This window comes from Carettochelys insculpta, chromosome 8 (assembly GCF_033958435.1).
Source record: "Carettochelys insculpta isolate YL-2023 chromosome 8, ASM3395843v1, whole genome shotgun sequence".
In the NCBI taxonomy this organism is placed as follows: Eukaryota; Metazoa; Chordata; order Testudines; family Carettochelyidae; genus Carettochelys; species Carettochelys insculpta.
The window spans coordinates 22,676,005-22,699,309 of NC_134144.1; the positions used below are offsets into that span (position 1 = coordinate 22,676,005).

Consider the following 23,305-nt stretch of genomic DNA (forward strand, 5'->3'; position numbering starts at 1 on the left):
TAGTTGCATCGGGAGAGGTTTCTGGCTGGAAGAGTAACACTGGACAATGCATGCAATGATTATATGGGCTATCTGTTGGGACGACAGGGATTCACCCCGGGGTGCTTCACCAATGAAACCAGCAGGCAGTCTGTTTTTCGGAATGTTTTTGTCTGGTCTATATAGAAAGCAAGTGCCCTGCAGGCATTTAAAGTATGCAATGCCATTTCCTGTGGTGATGAATGCACTTTAGGATAAAATGTAGGTAAGACTATTGGTTTGTTGACGTGAAAATCCAAACATATTTTTGGAATGAAAGCCAGATGATGTCTGAGGGTTATTCCACCCTTAGTGAAGATTGTGTACTGAGACCCCACCATAAGAGCTGATATTTCACTGACTCTATGGGCGGATTCGATGGCGAGAAGTAAGGCTACCTTCATGGTAAGTAACTGAAGAGGGGTAGTAGCCAGGGGTTCTAATAGTGGTCTCATCAATGCCTGTACCACCAAGCCAAGGGTCCACAGGGGGTAGTCAGTCTGTATGGGAGGGTACATATTTATGAGCCCTTTGAGAAATCTTCTAGTGATCACATGGGCAAACACTGAGAACCTGTCTATATACCCTTTGAACGCTGTAACTGCAACAAGATGCACTCCTACAGAGGTTAGTGCCAATCCTGAGTCTTTTAGGTCCATTATGTAGTCCAAAATAGCATGAAGAGGAGATATCATCAGTTCTACATGCTGTACCGAGCACCAGATCGCAAACCTGTGCCCTAGTAGTTTGCTTCCAGCTGTACTCCAAGATTTCCCTGACTTGTGCAGAGCAGAGGAGTTCAGACTCATTGACCCAACTATGAACCAAACCATAAGGCATAGCCGGCGTATCTGAGGATGTTGTAGGGTTCCCTGTTTCTGAATTAGCAGATCTGGTAGGAAAGGCAGAGGATACGGAGGGTATGGCATCATTCGCTGAAGAATGGGGAATCAGTGTTGTCATGCTCATGCCAGGGCCACTAATATGGTAGTCTCCTCCACTCTGGCTTTTTGAAGTACTCTAGGAAGGAGTAGTGTGGGGAGAAAGGCATAAAAGAGAGGTCCTCTCCATGTCCTTAAGAATGAATCGCCTACCAATCCCTGCCCCACTCCCACTCTGGAGCAGTAATGGTGACATTTCTTGTTGTGACAGGCAGCAAAGAGGTCAATGAGGGGAGTGCCCCAATGCTGGAACAGTGAGCGGACCACTCCATTGTGGATTTCCCACTTGTGGTCCAATGCAAAGCATGTGCTCAGCAAATCCATCACAACACTGTTGAGCCCAGACAAGTGAGACACCAGAAGTGTGATGTCATTTCGAATGCACCAATTCCAGAGTCAGACTGACTCCACACAGAAGGAGCGTGAGCGGGCCCCTCCCTGGCGATTTATATAGTACATCGTCACCACATTTTCAGTTAGTATCTTTACCATGGTACCCTCAATGGACCGCCAAAAATGCTGGCAGACTCTAAGAAAGGACCTGAGTTCCAATAGGTTGATGTGAATTAGGTGTTCTTGCGGGGACCATCACCCCGAATGGTGAGAGTGTCCGTGTGGGCTCCGCACCCTAGTAAAGGAGCGTCCATGGTAATGTGTTGGGATGGTTGTTTGGGGTAGAACAAGACCCCAGAGAGGAGATTTTCTCTGCTTTGCCACCATGGGAAAGAGACAAGTACCTGAGGTGGAGGTACCACCAAGCGGTGAAGGCTGCTGTGAGTGCTGTTGCAAACAGTGGCCACCCAATATTGCAGTGAGCAAAAATGGAGTCTGGTGTGCTGCACTACAAAAGTTGTAGCTGCTATGAGGCCCATGAGTTCGAGGCATACCACTACTTGGACCATCAGACTGCCTCACAGGATCTCTACAAGGTGCTGAACTGCCTGGAACCTTAAGCCTGGAGGGGCAAGTACGCTTTCACTGTAGTCACATTGGAGTTGAGCCCCAATGAACTCTAGATCCTGCATAGGCTGAAGGGTTGACCTCTTCTCATTGAAGAGAAGGCCCAAAGAATGAAAAAAAAAATGACTGTGTAGTGTGCACCATGTTTGCAGTAACTGTAGGTAAGGGACTGTTTACTAGACAGTCATCAAGGCAGGGGAATATCAGAACTCCTGGGTGATACACGTAAGCTGCCACTACCACCATGGTTTTGGAGAACACCTGTGGGCTGTTGAGTGTCTGAATGGAAGGACTCTGTACTGAAAGTGCTCCATCCCTATTCTGAATCATAGGAACCATCTGTGAGCAGGATGAATAGTGGTGTGAAAATAGGTGTCTTGGAGGTCAAGAGCAGCAAACCAACTGTTGAGGTCTAGGATTGGGATCATTGAGGCCAAGGTCACCATCTAGAATGGCTGTTTTTGCACATATCAGTTCAGCAGACAGAAGTCCAGTATTGATCTCCAACCACTGCTCTTCTGCATGAGAAAGTACTGGGAATAAAAAACCTTTGCCCCTAAAGTCATGGGGAACTCAATCCACTGCTCCTACAGACATGAGATGGTCCACCTCCTCGTGCAGTACATTCTCGTGAGAGGCATCCTTGAAGATGGATGGGGTGGTGGTGTGGGAGGTGGGATGGAGATAAATGGAATGATGTAGCCTGTTGGTGTGATGGAGGCCCTGATGGAAGGTTGTGAGGTGACGTTGAGGACATTGCTGCTCTCGACCACCAAGTCAAACTTGGTGTGTATAAGACTGAGAAGCTCGGTTACATCCGCTTTGATTTCTATGCCTCTGTGGTCTCTGTTGAGAGCGGGATTGATTGTAAGACCTGGCAGACAGATAAATTGCAGTTTGTATAAACCAGCTTCATAATGCTTCTGATAGGGATGGTAGTGCTGCCTCCTATAGGGAGGGGTATACATCCTCAGAGTGTGGTGTAGTTTGAGGGTCCTTACTAGAGTGGAGGACAATGTCAGTATTCTCTACAAATAGTTTCTTTTGATCAAAAGGCAAGTCTTCATCTTTCGCCTGCAATTATTTGGGTACAGCGGGGGCTTGTAGGTATGACATCCCTCCATTACAACTGCAGTGGCTGTGGCTCTTGCTGCTGTATCTGCTACATCCAGGGCTAGCTGAACAGCTGTCTTGGACATGGTATAGCTCTCCTTAACCCACGTCATGAGGATCAGCCTCTTAGACTCCAGTAAGTACTCCAGGAGCAGCATCAATTTAGCATTGTTGTCAAAGTTGTGGTTTGAGAGGAGACCTGCATAGTTCGCTATCCAAAGCAGGAGAGTAGCTGAAGAATATAGCTTCTTGCCAAGGATGTCAAGTCATTTGTCTTCCTTGCCTGTTGCCATTCCCCTGAACTGTGGTGTGCGTGATCTATATAGCACAATGTCTACTATTAGGTAGTTCTGCTTTAGATGTGTGAACAAAAACTCCATCCCCTTTGGGGGAACAAAGTATTTTTTAATCAAGCTTCTTATTAGTGGGAGGTACCAAAGCAGAGATCTGCCATGTCATCGGCTGCCTCTAAAATGTCCTCTTCCATAGGTATAGCTACACTGCAAGACTGCACTGACTGTAGGTTCCTTAGCAGTTGGCGCCTTTTCTCCTGCACCTCAACAAGCGGTACATCCTGGCTAATAGCTACCCTTCTGATTAGTTTGTTAAACTGCTTTATGTCATCTAGAGGCAAAATGTCCCCCAGAATGACATCTTCTTTGGGTGATGAGGATGATGGCAGTGAGGAGATGTAGCAGGCTCCTGCTCCTCTGTGTCCAATACGAGCACCGTTTCTGCTTCCAACCGCTGGGGTGACAGAGACTGCAGTGGTGGTGACGGGGCCAAAAGAGGCAACAAGTAAGGAGAGACAGCCTGCCATAGAGCAACCCCATCATCAAGACTTGTCAAACAAATCCCGTGTGGGGGAGTATCGTTGAAGAGAATAATGGTGGCAGTGGTCGCAATTCCGGCAGCTGCTAGAGTGGCGGGAACACATCGACTCAGAGAAGCATTTACGTCTGTCCCAGGAACTCTCTCTGCAATGTGAATAAAATGATCTGCAAGACATTCTGGAAGATGGAGACAGCAAAGGTGCCAGATGATGGTGGTACACCCTATCATCATGTGTAGAGGTTAAGAAGCAGGAGAGTAGTCTGCACAGTTCATCGTACTGTGGACTACACCTTTTTAACCTTCCAGATCACAGAGGGGACGAACTTGGTGCCAGAACCATCAGAGATGTGAGGGAGGGACAGCTCAGCGGTTTGAGCACTGGCCTGCTAAACCCAAGGTTGTGAGCTCAATCCTTGAGGAGGCCATTTACAGGTCAGGGGAAAATAGATATAAGGAGGAAAAAAAAAGATGGTGCTTGGTCCTGCCAAGAGGGCAGGGGACTGGACTGAATGACCTCCCAAGGACCCTTCCAGCTCTATGAGATGTGTATGTGTATCTCCAAAATACCAGTGAAGAAGTCAGGGACAGCAAGCTCAAAGAGAGACTCCAGTGCTGTGACTTAGCTGGTGCCTTCCTTGGTGCAGTATTGTGAGGGGCTTCTGATGCTGAAGGCACAGGCAGCGTCAGCAACCAGTATGGAGAAGTCAGTGCTGGTGTTGTCATCAGTTGCAGTACTGCAGCAATGGTGGGTGCCAAGCTAGGAACCAGGTGCTTTGAGGAATGGGTCTGCACTCTCAGTTCCAAGGGCTTCATGCCAAAAGGTTTTGACATCAGTGCCATGGACTTTGTCATTTTGCCACTCATGGCTGCCTTAGACTTTACCAAGGCAGTGCCAGAGCTGCCAGGCTTTACTGTGACCCCAGGGGCGCTCTGCAATAAAAGCAGCCAATGACCTGTTTGATGAGGTTTTAAGATTTCTTAGAGGCCACAACAGTTCAGGAGGAGGCCCTGTGTTTATGTGCAGGCTGTTCCAGGGCTCCTGTGGCCTCTTCGGTAGAGGGCTGAAGAGCCTTGTCAAATAATACCATTTTCAGGCACATTTCTCAATTGTGCCAAGCTATGGCAGTTAGTTTTGTGCAATGCAGCATTTTTTGAGGGATATGGCCCTTCTCCCAGGCATAGTATGCACTTGGAGGGTACATCCAAGGCAGGCACTGCTTCGTGGCACTGTACACATTTCTTATAACCTTGTGAACCTGGCATGGTGAGAGTGTTCAACACAGCTCGGTTCTTTAGCTGCAGTTATGTAATCAACAGACAATAAATGGCAGTCTGGGCTTACACAGTGCCATCCAAGCACGCTGAAGGAGCTTATTTCCAGAACATTTATAACTCTTTGTACACAAGCCACATGCACCACACAAACATTTTCAGTCCTGGGGAGCAAGCCACAATCTCCCTTCACCCACATGGTATTGGCCAACAGCAGTATGTCTGATGCATCCCTACAAGGGATCTACTAAGAACAAAAGTTTTAATGTATGGCTGGGATTAAGTAGGAGTCCTTCTTGAAAAGGTTGCACAGGAAGTGGAAAATAATAACCCAAGAGTTCAGTTTTGGTTAGATTAAAAAAAAAAGAATTAAGACACTTTGCATCTACATTTGAGTCAGGATAAGAACATAAGAACGGCCATACTGGGTCAGACCAAAGGTCCATCCAGCCCAGTATCCTGTCTGCTGACAGTGGCCAGTGCCAGGTGCCCCAGAGGAGGTGAACCGAAGACAATGATCAAGTGATTTGTCTCCTGCCATCTGTCTCCAGCCTTTGACTAAAGGCTAGGGGCACCATACTTTACCCTTGGCTAATAGCCATTTATGGACCTAACATCCAAAAATTTATCAAGCTCTATTTTAAACTCTGTTAGAATCCTGGCCTTCACAGCCTCCCCGGCAAGGAGTTCCACAGGTTGACTGTGCGCTGTGTGAACAAAAAATTTTTTCTTTTATTAGTTTCGAACCTACTACCCATTAATTTCATTTGGTGTCCTCTAGTTCTTATATTATGGGAACAAGTAAATAACTTTTCAATATTCACTTTCTCCACACCATTCATGATTTTATATACCTTTACCATATCGCCCCTCAGTCTCCTCTTTTCTAGATTGAAAAGTCCCAGTCTCTCTAGCCTCGCCTCATATGGGACCCTTTCCAAAACCTTCATCATTTTAGTTGCCCTTTTCCGAACTTTTTCTAATGCCAGTATATCTTTTTTGAGGTGAGGAGACCACATCTGCACGCAGTACTCAAGATGTGGGCGTAACATAGTTTTATATAGAAGAAGTATGATATTCTTTTTCTTATTTTCTATCCCTTTTTTAATAATTCCTACCATCCTATTTCCTTTACTGACTGCCGCTGCACACTGAGTGGATGTTTTCAGAGAACTATCCACTATGATTCCAAGATCCCTTTCCTGATCTGTTGTATCTAAATTTGCCCCATCACATTGTATGTATAATTGGGGTTATTTTGCCCAATGTGCATTACCTTACACTTACGCACACTACATTTCATTTGCCATTTTGCTGCCCAATCGCTCAGTTTGCTGAGATCTTTTTGAAGTTCTTCACAATCTGCTTTGATTTTGACTATCCTGAACAGCTTGCTATCATCTGCAAACTTTGCCACCTCACTGCTTAACCCTTTCTCTAGAGCATCGATGAACAAATTGAACAGGATTGGTCCCAAGATTGACCCTTGAGGAACACCACTGAATACCCCCCTCCATTGTGAAAATTTACCATTTATTCCAACCCTTTGCTTCCTGTCTTTTAACCAGTTTCCAATCCATGAAATGATCTTTCCTCCTATCACATGACCACCTAATTTACATAAGAGCCTTTGGTGAGGGATCTTGTCAAAGGCTCTCTGGAAATCTAAGTATATTATGTCCACTGGATCCCCCCTGTCTGCATGTTTGTTAACCCCTTCAAAGAACTCTAATAGATTAGTAAGACACAACTTCCCTCTACAGAAACCATGCTGACTTTTGCCCAACAAATCACGTTCTTCTACGTGTCTGACAATTTTATTCTTTACTATTGTTTCTACTAATTTGCCCAGTACTGACGTTAGACTTACCGGTCTGTAATTGCCAGGGTCTCCTCTAGAGCCCTTTTTAAATACTGGCGTTATATTAGCTGTCTTCCAGTCATTGGGTACCGAAGCTGATTTAAAGGATAGGTTACAAACCACCATTAATAGCTCTGCAATTTCACATTTGAGTTCTTTCAGAACCATTGGATGAATGCCATGTGGTCCTGGAGACTTGTTACTGTTTAGCTTATCAATTAGTTCAAAAACCTCTTCTACTGACACTTCAATCTGGGACAGTTCCTCAGATTTGTCACCTACAAAGGACAGCTCAGATTTGGGAACCTCTGTAATATCCTCAGCCGTGAAGACTGAAGCAAATAAATCATTTAGTTTCTCTGCAATGACATTATCTTCCTTGATTGCTCCTTTTGTATCTCTATCGTCCAGGGGTCCCACTGCTTTTTTAGAGGGCTTCCTGCTTCTAATGTACTTAAAAAACATTTTACTATTGTTTTTTGAATTTATGGCTAACTGTTCCTCAAAATCTTTTTTGGCTTTTCTTATTACATTTTTACACTTAATTTGGCAGTGTTTATGTTCCTGTCTATTTTCCTCACTAGGATTTGACTTCCACTTTTTAAAGGATGCCTGTTTATCTCTCACTGCCTCTTTTACATGGTTGTTAAGCCACAGTGGCTCTTTTTTAGGTCTCTTACTGTGTTTTTTTAATTTGGGGTATACATTTAAGTTGGGCCTCTAATATGGTGTCCTTGAAAAGTTTCCATGCAGCCTGCAGGGATCTTACTTTAATTACTCTACCTGTTAATTTCTCTTTAACTAACTTCCTTATTTTTGTATAATTCCCCTTTTTGAAATTAAATGCCAGAGTGTTGGACTGCTGCAGTGTTCTTCCCAACACAGGAATATTAAATGTTATTATATTATGGTCACTATTTCCAAGCGGTCCTGTAATAGTTACTTATTGGATACTCATTCCTCCACTGTAACATAAACCATAACAATTAAAAAGGAGCACAGAGAATAATCTGTAAAATACTCTTTAAAATGCTCTATAGGACTGATGTGCTCCCTTTGGAACAGACTTTTTTTTTTAAACTGATATCAAATGCAGTAAATCACTGGAGCCTTCATACCCCTTTCCTCTCTTGAGGAATCATCTAAAAAGAGGTATCTATTGAGCCCAACATTCCCTTACGATGAACAAAGCTGGGATCTGGTAGGTCAAGGAAGCCAAAAAAAAAAATAGAATTGGAAATACCATGCCAAACAGCAAACAATCATTGGATCATGACCAGCTGATCTCATCTGCCACGGTACTACACAAGGAAGAAACATTACAAGGCAGAGAGCAAATATAAAAAAACAACATAAGAAAAAGACAATCCAATTTAAACTATTTAGCAGGTTAATTAAAAAACAATCATTATCAATAAAATTTTAATTAAAGCCATTTATTAGGACTTCTATACATTCCTATGACCTGAATAAACATAAGCACTTACTGTACATACTTGATCATAAGCCCTTTTGTTTACAAGCCCCCAAAGATGAATAATCAAAAATGAAGAACTGCTCTAACTCAATCATAAGCCAGCCCTACGTTTCAGTGCTTGGCAAAGTTTGTATGCCAGCCCATCAAGGGAAGCCGCTGCCGCACAGGGACATTTTGTCAGCTGCCACGGAGCCCACTGATTCCCATGTCTGCAATTCATCATTCTCAGACAACTAGTGGTGGCCAGTATGTCCCTCAGACCGCTCTGCTCCATGCAGCTCCCATTGACCAGGAACAGCAGCTTGCAGCCACAGGGAGTTAAAGGGATCTGTGCCTCCCAAAACTCCATGTAAACAACATGCCCTGGTGCATCAGTGGCTTACTCTGACAGGTGTGGAAGTGTCCTGACCCCTGTAAAAGTTTCTTTTAAAAAAAAGTGCTAAATTTTTATATTCCAATTGTATACTTGCTACTTTCCAATTGAGATAAAAGATGTACAGTGTATTAATATAAATAAAATATAGGGATACTGATAACATCATTCATGCCCACATAAACAAATCACTTAAAAATATGTTCTTCCTGAAAGTTACATTGTCCGAGTGGTAGTTGTTTGCAATTTATTATATTCCTTCTTTTATAAGATTAGAGTACAATTATCAGTACTTTTTAAACACATAGGCTCTGGCCACACTAGCCCCATCCTTTTATAAAGGGCATGTTAAGGAGGGATTTGGAAGATGCTAATGAGACACTGACATGAATATGCAGTGCCTCATTAGCACAATGGCGATCGTGCACAATTCAAAAGTGCTGCTTTCAAAACACATGCCACCCATGTAGCCAGTGCCCTTTCAAAATGACCCCTGATTTTGCAAGACCCTTCTTCTCAAAACCAAATAGGAAGTAGTGGCTTTCAAAATCAGGGGGTCCTTTCAAAAGGCCTCCGTCTACACAGGCAGCGTGCATTTCAAAAGTGGCACTTGCAAATCGTGCACAGCTGCCATTATGTTAATGAGGCGCTGAATGTTCCTGTCAGTGTCTCATTAGCATCTTCCAAAATCCCTCATTAACGTGCCCCTTCTGAAAGGAGGGGGCTAGTGTGACCACAGCCATACAGTAATTTTAAAATAATTTAATGATGTCAATATGGCAGACATTTAACATTGCAAAGAGTTTGCTTAGTGGAGTGGATTGGTTTGAATGAATGCTGAAAGTGGTGCTGCAGATCTGCATGAACTCTGATACACCCATTTCACAACCTTATAAGCCACTCGGAAAAATAAAATGAATGATAGTGCTATGGCACTGGCGTGAGTCTGTTACTGCACTTGATCTCTTCATGCATGTCAACTACTGGGCCTCCTAAGCCTCAAGCCAACATGAAAATATAATGTGTAAAAATCGATAGAAGCTATAATTAAATGTAAATATATTGTTCTTCACAGACCATGCCAACCTACAGGCCTGCTTTAAAATGAACAAAGAACAAAAATAACACGACAGTGATAAAGCAGGTGACGTTCCAAGGTTAAGTCCTACAATTTCTATAACAATAATTTTCTACGATTTTTACACTAGTATTTAAAATGAACATTAGTGAAATCAAAAGAAAACATTCTATTCATGATGCAGTGTTCATTGCTGAACATGCAAAAGCAAGTACTAATTGTGCCACTGCTCATGAATTCTGTATCAGTGTATTCACCTGATGGGAATAAGGGGACTTTGAAGTAGGTGGGGTCCTTTCGAAAAGGAGCCCCGTCGGGACGAGATGCGCGGCGGCAAGCCGCGTCAATTTTGAAGTGCCGCAGCCGCCTGCGTGCTAATGAAGCGCTGAATATGCATTTCAGCGCTTCATTAGTAAACTTCGAAATGGCCATTTGTGTGGCCATTTCGAAGTTTGGGGCTTGTGTAGACACGGCCAGTGAGAAGCAGGTAAGAGAAGAGAGAAAAGAGAAAAACACTAAGGCTGTGTCTACACAGGCACAAATCTTCGAAATAGCCATATTTCGAAGATTACTAATGAGGCACTGAATTGACTATTCAGCGCCTCATTAGCATTAGGACGCTCCCGGCCGAGCAGAGTAAGAGGATTTCAAAAGGTGCGGGTCCTTCTGAAAAGGTCTCCCATGTAGCCACGCGCTTTCAAAAGCAGCGCTTTCGAAGTGCCATGGCCAGAAGCATCCTAATGCTAATGAGGCACTCAATATTCAATTCAGCGCCTCATTAGTAATCTTTGAAATGGCCATTAGCATGGCTATTTCGAAGAGTTGTGCCCATGTAAACACACTGTAAGAGACATGCCATAAAGCAAGAAAAAAAAATCCAACAAGATGTGCTTCATTTCCCAGGCTACAGAAAGATCTCAATGACTGGGTTGTTGAATGGCAACAACATGATTATCTTGTCTCTAAAACTGGAATTCATCTGCATTCTCTGCAAATGTTGAAACACAACAAATATGAGGCAGTAAAGCCATCAGTGTTTGTTGCATCAGTGGATTGGTGTACTTGCTGCATGAGCTGCCATGGTCTCTGTCTTCATCAACGAACAAAGACAGCATAAAAGGAGACAAGATCTGGAAGAAAAAAACCTGAATCTTTCCATAGGTTTATTATAAAACATAAAAAGGAATATGCATATGAGCTGTCACAGATAGGAAATAGAGATGTAACACCAATGACCTTTGATCTGCCCAGCAAGAGAATGGTACCTGGCACTAGTGGGAACCCTTTTAATTGAAACCACTAGTGGTGAAAATAATCTATTTTACAGTGGTTCTATTATATTTGGTCAATGGACCAAATCTCCCTCCTGTTATTTTTAAAAGAAAAACCTTGCCTAGAAACAAGAAGTTTCTTCTGGGTGTCATGGTACGTGCACATAAAAAAGGATGGATGGAAGTAAGTGGGACTACTGAATGGCTGGGAAAAGTATGGAATAAGAGACCAAAAAAGAGACTTTTCAAGAAACCTGCTATGCTCATTTAGGACATGTTCCGGGCACACAAGACAAATGAAGTGAAATATGTGGCCAAAAATGAAAACAACTTTGGCTGTAATATCTGAAGGCTTCACTTCTGTTCAGCAGCTGCTTGATGTCTGCCTGAACAAACCCTTTAAAGACAAGCTTGCAAAATCTGGCCTGATTGACTGTGCTCAGGCCTGGTGAAGGTGACAAAAGGAAGGAAACTTATGAAGCCCAAAATCAATCTGGTCGCCCAGTGAGTCAAGAATGTGGGGGGGCTGGGGTCCATTCCCTTGGAAATGACAGAAAAATCACTTTGAAAATGCTGTGTCAGCAATGCACTTATTGGGTGAGAAGACAACAACTTATTTGTTGATAATATGGAGGCTGAAGATAAGGAATCAGTCTGAAGACAACACTGTTGACATATACAACAATAATGCATAAGCAGCTATGACTGAAGACAATTTTAACAAACTGTTTGATGAACTGGAGACTGATTCAGACTCTGAAGGATTTTAAGACTTTTTAAAAAGGTACATTAGAATGATATGAGACTTTAAAACAGACTAATTTTTGAAGTTATGTGAATACACATTTGTTCAGTTATTATAAACACGTTTTCTTTACGTTACATTAAAATACATCTACTAAAACTTCTGTGTTTTTCTTTTGATTCCGAATTACAAAATACAAAAGGGTCAGTAACCGGCGACTGCCAGCCCGTCAGGGACAGCTGCTGGCGTACCCAGACATTGTGAATGCCTGGAGCATCAGCAGGCATAGAGCTCCGCAGCCCACAGTGGCTGCACTTTGCAGGTCACAGCCAATGGGGGCTGCTGAAAGTGGTGGGGAGGAACATGCTGGCTGCCACTTCCCACTGCTCCCATTGACTGTGACTGGCAAAGTGCAGCCCCTGGGGGCTGAAGAGCTCCATGCCTGCTCATGCTCCACACATACGCAATGTCCAGCTACACCAGCAGCTGTCCCTGACAGGCTAGGAGTCAACAGTTACCAACCTGTTCACAAACCGACCCTCAGTCTTCAAGTGACCAAAAAAATCAGATTATGAATGAGTGAATAGGGTAATTGCTTACATTAAATTACACATTCCAATATTAAATACACAGTCTAGGTTATCAACAAGATACAATTCCAAGACTGGTTTCAGGAGGACGGTACTGTACTTTTCATTATTCACATTCAATTTGTATTATTTGCTTATGTTTATTATGATTTAATCAGGAAAAAAAAATCATTCTTTTACCACTACCTTATGTGTAAAGCAGAAGAAATTACAGCTACTGACTACGTAGAGTATTTTGATTCTTAAAAATTACTTAAGTGTAACATGTATTATAAAAGCCTCCAGAACAGAAATTAAGAATTAAACTTAGCTTGATACTCAAGCAGAAAACAATTCAAACCTGAAATGCGGTTAACAAATCCCCTTATTTCCCCTTAAACAATCATGTGCATTCAGGCGAAGGGCTAAATCCTCCCAGCGGATTTCAGATAAGCAGCTCACAAAGTATTATTCTGAGGGCAACACAGAAATGTTGATCAGCTGGATGCTTTCATTGTGCAAATAAGTATTTAAAGTCCCTGAATACTACTTTTTCCCCACAACACAGCAAATGTATTTCCAAAAGGAAATAAAAGGGTATGTTTATTTTGCACATAGCAAATACCTTTTACCCCATGTTTTGCTCTTTAGATTCAGGTTTTCTAAACCTGGCCAAATAAAGTCCGTAGACAAAATGTGTTCACACCTGTACAATGTATTAAACCATTCCATTTTGATTTAGACTGATCATTCATCCTATTGCTTTTAATTCATCTTCTTTCCTAATTATCCCAGTAACAGTGTAGAATGACACAGAAAACAAGCAGGACAATTTATATTTCCTGCACAGAGAGTTACAGGCTTTTCTCCACACAGTAACAGTGAAATGCCTGTGAACTAGTAACGGGATTTTCTTTGACAAGCTGTATTGAAAAATACTATGTTGGGAAGCTTTTTCTAAGCTCTTTGCTAGAGAGTCTTCCCTCTCCAAAAACTGCAAAGACCTCATTTTTCAAGGACAGACATCCTTATCTGATGGGCCCAGCTCCTTGTCTCTAGTACCTCTCCCCATTTCTAATTATATCTCCTCTTAGCCATTTTTGCTGTCCTCATAGCGCCCTGCCACAAGGATAAAGATCAAGTGGAAGGTACCAGTTCAGTTCTATGACACAGGGACCAATAAAGGGTATTGTTACTAACATGCTACCTCCACTCTACTACATATAGGAAATTAGCTGAATACTGGCTACTCAAAGAGATGGGTACTAACTGAGCATTTTGGCACTGTGACACGAAAGATCAGGTGAGATCTTGGTGCAGTACAGCTTGCTCTCCTGAGAGTGTCCAGGGAACAGGAAGCCTGTCTCAGTCTTTATGATTTTTTAGGACAGCAGTCATTACAAAGATTCTGGATTTACAAAAACTGCAACTTCAGACTCAAAATCAATTTGGAGTGTGGTATTATTTCTGCATCATCATAAAAAGACATCACTATTGCAACCTACTGATTTTGCAAAGACTGACATGGCAAGGCTAAGGGATAACATTTTTAAAAGTACAGCAACACTTCAGCTAAATCTCATAGATAGTCAATGATTAGCTAAAAGTAAGGTGCAGATTTTCAGCAATGAGAGTGTAACTAACTATTGAAAACATTTGCCTGGGATATAGTGGATTCTCTGTTACCTGCAGTCCTTAAGTAGATGGGATGCCTTTTAAAAGCATACACTGTAGCTCATATCAGATATTATGGCCCTGATGCAGGAATAACCTGCTGAAGCTAAATATGAGTCAACAGTGCTGTTGCAAAAAACAGGAAACATGATTCTGGGATGCATTAACAGGAGTGTTGACAGCAAGACATGAGAAGTCATTCTTCTGCTCTACTCAGTGCTCATTAGGCTTCAGTTGGATCACTGTGTTCAGTTCTGGGCACCACATTTCAAGAATGATGGGGACAAAATGGAGAAGAGCAACAAGAATGATTAAAGATCTAGAGAACATGAGCTATGAGGGAAGACTGGAAGAACTGGGCTTGTTTAGTTTAGAAAAGAGAAGATTTAGAGAGGACATTGTAGTGGTTTTCAAGTACCTAAAAGAGGGTTACAAAGAGGAGGGAGAAAAATTGTTCTCCTTGGCCTCTGAGGATAGGACAAGGAACAATGGGCTTAAACTGCAGCGAGGAAGGTTTAGGTTGGACATTAGGAAAAACTTCCTAACTGTCAGGGTGATAAACACTGGAATATATTGCCTAGGGAGTCTGTAGAATCTCCATCACTGGGGATATTTAAGAGCAGGCTAGACAGACACCTAACGTGGATGGTCTAGACAGCGCCTGGACCTGCCACGAGGGCAAGGGACTGAACTGGATGACCTCTTGAGGTCTCTTCCAGTCTAGTGTTCTATGATTCTATGGTCTGTGTTATGCTGAGGTCACACTAAACAGTTATAATGGTCACTTCCAGTATTAAATACCTATGAAATTTGAGGGGTTTTTTAACCTCCTAAATTATAATAGATGCATTTACCATTTCTAATTATCAGTTAGAGTTTGGAAATTTTATTGACATTAGGATTATTACTGATCTGCATTGGCAATCTTTTGCTCATAAATTGTTAAAAATTACAATTAGCAGTTACTAATTACAATACACTTCCAGCATCATAATATAACAATTAAGTTAATAATTAATGCATTAAATATCTATAACATTCATTACCAGTTTGGATTAATCATACTAATATTCGCTTATTTTTAAAGTATGTAGTTCATTCAGGCAGTTATATACCAGACTGATTCATTCTTTGTTAAATTATTTCAGTCACTTCTTTTAATCTACTTACTAAATAAATGGCTGTCAATTTCTTAATTCCAAATTTGATTCAGAACAGCTAAACAAGTCCATTGGACCAAATTTATCCCTCATTCAACTTTTAAAAAGGTACATAAAAGTTTCATTAGGAATCTATATGGCTTTTCTTTTTTGCAGCGCATTCACAAGATGCATTTCACTTAACCTTTTAGGGCTTTATTTGGGTGAAGGTCTGGGTTCAGTGATGGTTTAGTCAAAGACCAGCAGTGTAGGTGTTACTTCACCCTTTCTGCCCACTGAGGAGCACAGAGAAATGTGAGTATAACTCTCTAGAGCTCAACTTCAAAAAGCTTGATGGTGCTAAGTGCCATCATGTACAAGAATGTTATGATTTTTAATTCTGTTTTCTTTAAATAACCAAAGTTAATGCAACATTAAAGTTACATTAAATGTAAACTTAGTAAATGCAAAAGCCAAGGTACATTAACTGTCTCTCATTGCACTTATGTGATATTTGTGTTTTGATTTGCATACATAACTAAATGTAGCTCTAAGCATGTACAGGACATGCAATGTGAGCAAATAAACAAAAGGGCAAACAATTTGGTATTCTTTTAATTTTATGCATAAAATATTAATTTACTATGGTCCATAGGACCTTTATTTTTATTTGATTTTTTTTTATTTAAGTAAAATAGTTTTGTATCTTTCTTGAGATATTCAGATACTTATTATGAACATCCACATGCACAAGTAGTCCAAGTGACCTTTATCAGAGTGTATTAAGCTCTGTTTTCAAATACCTTGGACTCCACCACAGTAGATTTTGGTACATGCTAACTGCTGTTTAAATGATGTGCGTGTTCACTGAAGCAGGACCCTTCATCAGGAAACCCTCCCCTTTAGTTCATGTCCTCAGGGGTCCACTGCTAGAATCAGTAATGACCTGTCAGTGAGCACATCAAGCACTAGAAAGGCAGTAGTTCTGCAGCTAAAATTAACCAAACCAGAGGCACTGGAAAAAAAAAATCAATATTGTTCTCCAGCTGAAGCCAATCAGGCGTACTTCCGCCCCACAATATTAACTGCAGTATACTATTACAGCAATAAAATAAATTTTACATCTCTCCAGCAGGCAAGAGTACAGTTGTGACCTTCCACTGAACTATGACAACTCCCTGTAGCCAATGTGAAATTACAACACTTTAAATATTTCCAGCTTATTATAGACCATTACAGCAATGATCATCAGTTTCTGAACACGTCTATTAATTACAAATATGCTAGTCACTTCTGGATTACACGTTTCATTATAAAGAATCAGAGTGTAATCATGTTGAAGGTGTTATTCAACATAAAACACACTTCCCTCTGCAGTTAAGTGTTAAACTTCTCTCTCTAAGACGCATAACAAATTAAAGCACATCAGTTCAGTGTGCCTCTCTCTAAACTCAATTGTAACTTTGCAGGTGAAGAATTTTAGATATATTCTTGCTTCCCATGACATTAAACTCATTCAGCCACCAAATCGCAAACCTACCTTGATGAAGCAGAAGTTGATGGATCTCCAAAACAGACTTTAAAATACGAATCAACAGCTCTGGCTTAAAATACCCAACGTCTAAGTACTACATAAGGCCATAACAAATCATTAAAATCTACCCAGGAATTTGTGGCTAATCACCTTAACTAAAACTGTTTTTCTGTGCTAAATAAATTTACTTGCAAAAAAAGTTCTAGGTATCACAAATTCTTGTTAATTACATTGGCCTTTAAAGTGTGTTTACCTGCCTTATCTGCCATGCCTTCCAGCTCCTGTAGGTAAGGACTAGGAGAAGTCTTGTAACCCCTTCCTTGAAAGCAGTGGTGTCCAAGTGAAATTTATCCAGTTGCCACAGGCACCCCTCCCACCGCAGACAGGAACCCCCTGCAGCCAGAGCCCCCCAGCCATAAGCCGCCCCCCTCCCAGCTAGGTGCCCCCCCCGCCAGATTACTCACGCGGCACAAGCCCCACCGGGGCCAGAGCTGCTGCTGCTGCATGAGCCACACTGAGGTCTATTCGTGGCCAGAGCCGCCCAGGGCTAGAGCCACACCGGGGCCAAAGCTACAATGGCTGTGCAAGCCGCATGGAGCCAGCGTGCACCACAGCTGGAGCTGCCACTGCTGCATGAGCTGCCCAGGGCCAGGGCCATGCGTTGGCTGGGGACCCCAGGGCAGGAGGAGACACCTCCACTGCTGACATCACACGCTTATCCCACCATGTGGTGGGGCGCACGCACGGAGCAGCTGGAGGGATGCCCCACATGCACGGATCTCCTGAGCCACATTCGCCATGCTACACTGCCCTGTTTGCCACGTGTGGTGGATGGGCAGAGTACTAGACACCCTGGCTCCAAGGATACAGGAAGGGACCCAATCAGGGGGCAGTACTCCTGATAGAATTAAATACTCCCAAAGTGCAGGGAAGGGAAGGAGAAAGGGAAACACCATGTATTGACTTACCCACGGATTCCAAACTGTAACTGGCAGGAAAGAGGGTTTTTTTCTCCCCACATGCTGCTTTGCTGCCAGGCCACAGCTCCTTCCCCATACACCACAAACTCTAGCTTCTAGTTAGACTCACCCACCATCTCTACAATCACAAGAGCCCCTCTCAGAGAAACCAGGCTCCCCATCAGCCCAGTAGCCTCTAACATCAAAAATCCCCCATGCGATATCTTCAGAGGGGATGGGGTTTTCTTCCACTCTTCAGTTGGAAAAGAAACAGTGCAGCATAATTTACGTTTTCACATGGTGAAGACCTGCCAACGCTTCTGAACCTAGATATTTTTCTTTTTCTTATAAAAAAAACTAAAACATTTTTTCAACCTAAAACATTAAAAACATTATCCTTTATTTATCCACACGTGGATTAATGTTTAAAGGTGCTGACTATAACAACAACCAAGCCCAGCCCCCATTTCTGGAAGGATACTCATATCATCATATGTATTATTTTTGCTGTGTCCATCTGTCTGTCTGGGCCGAGTTCTACCAATGTCCCAACCAGATTCTGGAAAATTCTACAACATTCTACAAAGCTCCATGGGATTTGACCAAATTTATCAGTGTTCTAGAACATCCTATGTCTCAAACCACGGATGATGATCATGCTGTTAAGGAATTTAGCACCACATGATGGTCTCTGCAATAGCACCCCTCTCTTAGTGAACCGGATGGTGAACGGACAGCTGCTGGAGGCAACTATTGCAGAAACAAACTGCACTGCACTGATTACATGCATCACACTCCAACCTACCAACAATACATTTCCATTTGTGTAGCAGAGACATCAATTCCCGGTCCAGTTCACGTTTGCCATGACCAGAGGTCTGCAACCAAAGTCATGAGAAGAGCCATTTTTTTTCAAATTCAGTTACAATATCAATCCTTCAAGAGCCGCAATGCATGTTAACAGTGCACAGTTCTGCTGCAGCTGCAGCCTCTCCCCACTGCTCCCCGTAACCGCCATCACCTCCTCCTCCTCCTTCTTGGCAGGCTGTGACAATAGGCTTTTGGGCCAAATGGAAGGCTAGCGTAAGCAGAAGCAGTGACTTCTGACCCCCATCTCTTCAATAAACAACGCATCAAGTATTTAACGAAGGCTGAAGAGGAAAGGTAAATAAAAACAGAGTGATTTCATTACATAAGTCTATTTTTTACAGCCTGTGAGGACGGCTATTTGAAGTCTTACTCCATGCTTTTCTTTTTAAATTAGAAAACATGCAATTTACTCTGAGCCTGTCAAAGTCCATTTTCTCTCAGACTGCATCTACAAATGTATCACAAACAGCTGCCCCCTCCTCCTCAAATAGGGTTACTATGCACTCCGTCCCCCCATACATGTCCTATTTTTTGGTTCTTCAATCTCTGTCTGGCCAGTCTTTTGAAATTTCTAAAAATGTCCAGGATTTTAATAGGCACCTGGACCCCCAGCTGTGGAGCTGGAGGAAATGAAGCAGAATAAGGCTGAGTAGGCATTTCAGAGACTAAGGGTAGGTCTACACAGCTAAGTTATTTCAAAATAACAGCCCTTGTTTCTAAATAACTATCCCAGTGTCTACACAATGCAACTGCCATTTCAAAATAATTTTGAAAATGCAGTTGGTTTACTTCAAAATGGGTAAACCTCATTCTGTGAGGAAGAGCGACTATTTCAAAATACTCATTTTGAAACAGGCACTGTTAACGCAGGGAACAGAGCCTATTTTGAAATAAGTTATAGGGCATCCAATGGCTTTATCTCAAAAGAGGCTCTATGGTGTGTAGATGTTGTATTTCAAAATAGTTAAGTGCTATTTCAAAATGCATGTGTGTGTGTGTAGTAGCATTATTTCAAAATAATCTCTTCTAGAATAGCTTATTTTGAAATAACACTGCTGTGCAAAAATGCCCTAAGAATACTGTGGGGAGACATTACTAAAGTGGTATACGGTAAAGGGACAGCAAGGGGAAATCTCAGTCAAAGAATGAAGGAGGTTTGCCAGGTGATTGAAGACAACATTTGTGAAAGCTAACAGCAGCAACTGTGCCAAGATGCGTCCACAGATTATTTTACCAAAGTTAAGTACCATCATTTTGAAAATCAGAAAATACACTGCAATAGTCTCTGTAGAGATCTGTGTTACCTTTAACACAATTTGTCATAAAGTTTGCCAGTTTTATATTATGCATAATTTTATTATAACAATATCCATGACAATCGCCTACAATATAAGCACATCTTTATTATTGTTTTCAACTCTATCACAGAAAACAGAAAATGCAATCATTCACATTTATCTTTCTAGATTGTCATAGCCTCAGATAAAGTTTAGACGAGTTTATTACCTTTAGCTATTCCATTGTTTCAGTCACTGATCAGACATTATAACAAAGAAATTACGGTGCATTAAACCAGAATATGTATGTGTGTAATAAAATTTGAAGTATGAGTAAAAAAATCCCATTTTACATTAAACATATTCCCCAGTGTAAAACAAAAACAAATATACTATAAATGACAGTCACTGAACAATTGTTATCAAGCACTGCCCTACACTGGCTTAATAAATTCAAAGCCAAGTCCTGTCTCCTACACACATGTGAGAAGCCTTATGCAAGTCAAGGAAACTATTATAATTTGTCACAAAATGCCACAAAATGATCACCAGTCTACTGCAAATTGTCCTAGATGTTGGGCCCCAAAACCATCCAAGCAGATCTGGGTAAAGATTCTAGCTCAGTGGATGTATTAAGACAGTGTTTCTCAAACTTTTTTTTAGATAGTACCCCTTTAAAAATCATTAATATCCCCAGGCTTCTTTTGCTTACCCCTAAGAGTGCATATACCTCCGGTTGAGAAACATGGTCCTAAGGCAACCTGAGGTCTTGAAACAAGTACCTTTCAACCTCTCCAGATTAGTGTACCCTTTTCAGCAGCTAACTTTGTTTTTCATACCACCAAGTTACACCTCACTTAAAACTACTTACTTACAAAAATATGCAAAAACATCACAGAAGATACTACTACTGAAAACTTGCTAACTTTCTACCATCTTATTATCAAATAAATGAATTGGAATAGAAGTGTTGTACTTACATTTCAGCGTAAGCCTTGTGAAGCAGTTGTCTGAATGACCTTTTAGACTGTACTGACTTTACTAGTGTTTTATGCAGCCGGTTGTAAAACTAGGCAAATATCTAGATGAGTACTAGTACCTATCTAGTACTCCCTGGAAGACCTCAGTTTACCCCCAAGGGTACACATACCCCTGGTTGAGAAACTCTGGTATAGGGCATACCCCCAGTGTCAGACCTCGTATCTGACATCCATCTTTGGGATATGGGGCACTGGTTCATAGGCACTCTAGACCCTAAAACCCATGTGTGAGTCCTCTTGCACCACTCAGTAGCTTACACAGAGTGCTCCCAAGCTCCACCAAGGATGTGAACTCCCTGGTATTCTAGTTAACCCCTTTGGGGACAACATGTCAGGAAAGAAACACAGGTATAGCAAAGGACCTTCATCACCATGCCCTATTTTTAAAAAGCACTTGGAGGTTTAGATATCTGAAAATAACCCAAAGCCCTAAGATGTTCCCTCCCCTTGTCTGATTTCACTCCTTACATGAGTCCAAGCCTGTCTGCATTTCAAGATGGACAAATCTGCCTCGTCCTCTCTTGCAAGACCATTCTGCATGTAGCTATGTCTGGCCCTTTCTGCAGGATCTCTCTTCGGTACATATGCTCAAGTTGGGAATCTCCAGCCCCTCCAGCTGGAAAGCCTCTGTTACATCAGGGCAGGCCAAAAGTTTAGAGTTATTCAAAGTCAGTGGCTCCTGTTTACTGGCACAATGGCTTCTCTGTGATAGGATCAATGACATCTTGCTGAGTAAGGCATCTTCTCATTACAATGCATTACAATGAGCAGCCCTCAGACATATTTACAGGTGCGTTCAACACGTAGTAAAAGATGGAAATCAAAATTTCACAGAGAGAGAGCTGACTTGCATGAATGGGATAAATACTATATGGCTGAGGGCTAAATTGTAAGTTCATATTTTCAAGCACTGTTTCATTAATTTTATGCTTCCTTCCTTGACCCTGAAGCAACAGACTAATAGGAATATAACTTTTATCACTGCAGCTTATACAGTGTTTGATCAAGAAAAATGCCAGACTGTACTCTCTCAGACATAAGGATACATTACCTTTTCTTGTTTCTTTCCAACTAACACAATTCTTTTTAACTCCCTGTATTCACAATGAAAGTTTCCTCACTGATATTTAAAGCTATAAAAACACTAATTTTTCATTTCTTGGATATTTTTCAGGGATTGTGATATGCAACATTCTCTCTTGAAATTTCTAAACAAATATTCAAAGCCAAATGCTTTAAGGCAGGTTAACATTTTATCTCCAGTATTGCAAGGGGCACTGAGGAAACTCTCTGCTCTTTTTAGGCACCTTCTATCTGATCCCATAGTGTAACTGTTACAGAGCTACACAGGCTTTTGCCATAAGAGACTCTCCTGCCACTGAACTGGGGAGGTTTGCTACTGATTTCAGCTAAAGTAGAATTGGACCACTGAAGCAAAGCCTTCAACCATTCATGCACAACTCTCTGTCTTGAATAGGACTTGTACATTTGTAGCTAAAGGATGAATTTGGCCTAGTGATTTTCTTATTGACCTTGTTACACACAATAGTGCTGAACACACACAACTTAAATTTTAATAAATTACATATGAATGTGCTGAACCTGATTCTATGCTACATCAGCTCAAGGGGAGGAAACACACAACAGTTACGGCTCATTTGGTGACATTCTGGTCCCACTTAAGTCAGTGGAGGAAGAGAATTTGTAAGCATTTCAGTGAAGTCAGGAGTTCACCCATTTCAATTGCTTGAACTGAGTTTTCCATTGCTTTTTTTTTCCTTCCATTTTTCAAATTTTTTGAGACCAATGTTTAGCAAAAGTGATCAGCTTTGCTTTTAAAGTCACTAAAACTCAGGAACAAACTGACAGATATTAGAGTCTGATTATATTTGAATGCAGTAACTTAATCATTATCCATTTTACTCCTCAATAGCTGACTGACAAATTCACTTCACCTAATGTGAACTAAGAGACTTATACGCTTACTACATAAATCAGTTACTTGCCAGGGAAATAAAGTTACATACAAAGCTTACCCTCGTATTTTTGAATTTTTGGTCCAGGGACACAACAAGCGCTTGAAGGCGAAATAAATCACTCATTTGTCAACAGCTTTCCACTTGTATCATTTCGTCCGTGTAGCTTTCAATGCACTATGAAGTGAGAGAAAAACCAATTAATTAATGACAAACAACAGCTAATGTTGTAACAAAGCACAGAAATTATTTTTTATTATGTTGGTCATTTTCTAATTTTAAAAAGGCTACTATAAATAGCTTAAGGCATCAAATGAACTTTAT

General features: G+C 41.5%; 1 protein-coding gene across 2 annotated transcripts in view; it reads right to left on the reverse strand.

Annotated features, from left to right (window-relative positions):
• GULP1 (GULP PTB domain containing engulfment adaptor 1) overlaps nt 1–23,305 on the reverse strand; it is a 345,309-nt gene that overhangs the window by 223,923 nt on the left and 98,081 nt on the right. For both annotated transcript variants that reach the window (XM_075000987.1, XM_075000986.1), the window contains exon 3: nt 23,042–23,158. The gene's annotated coding sequence lies outside the window, so the exon portion shown is untranslated. The remainder of the gene's footprint in view (nt 1–23,041; nt 23,159–23,305) is intronic.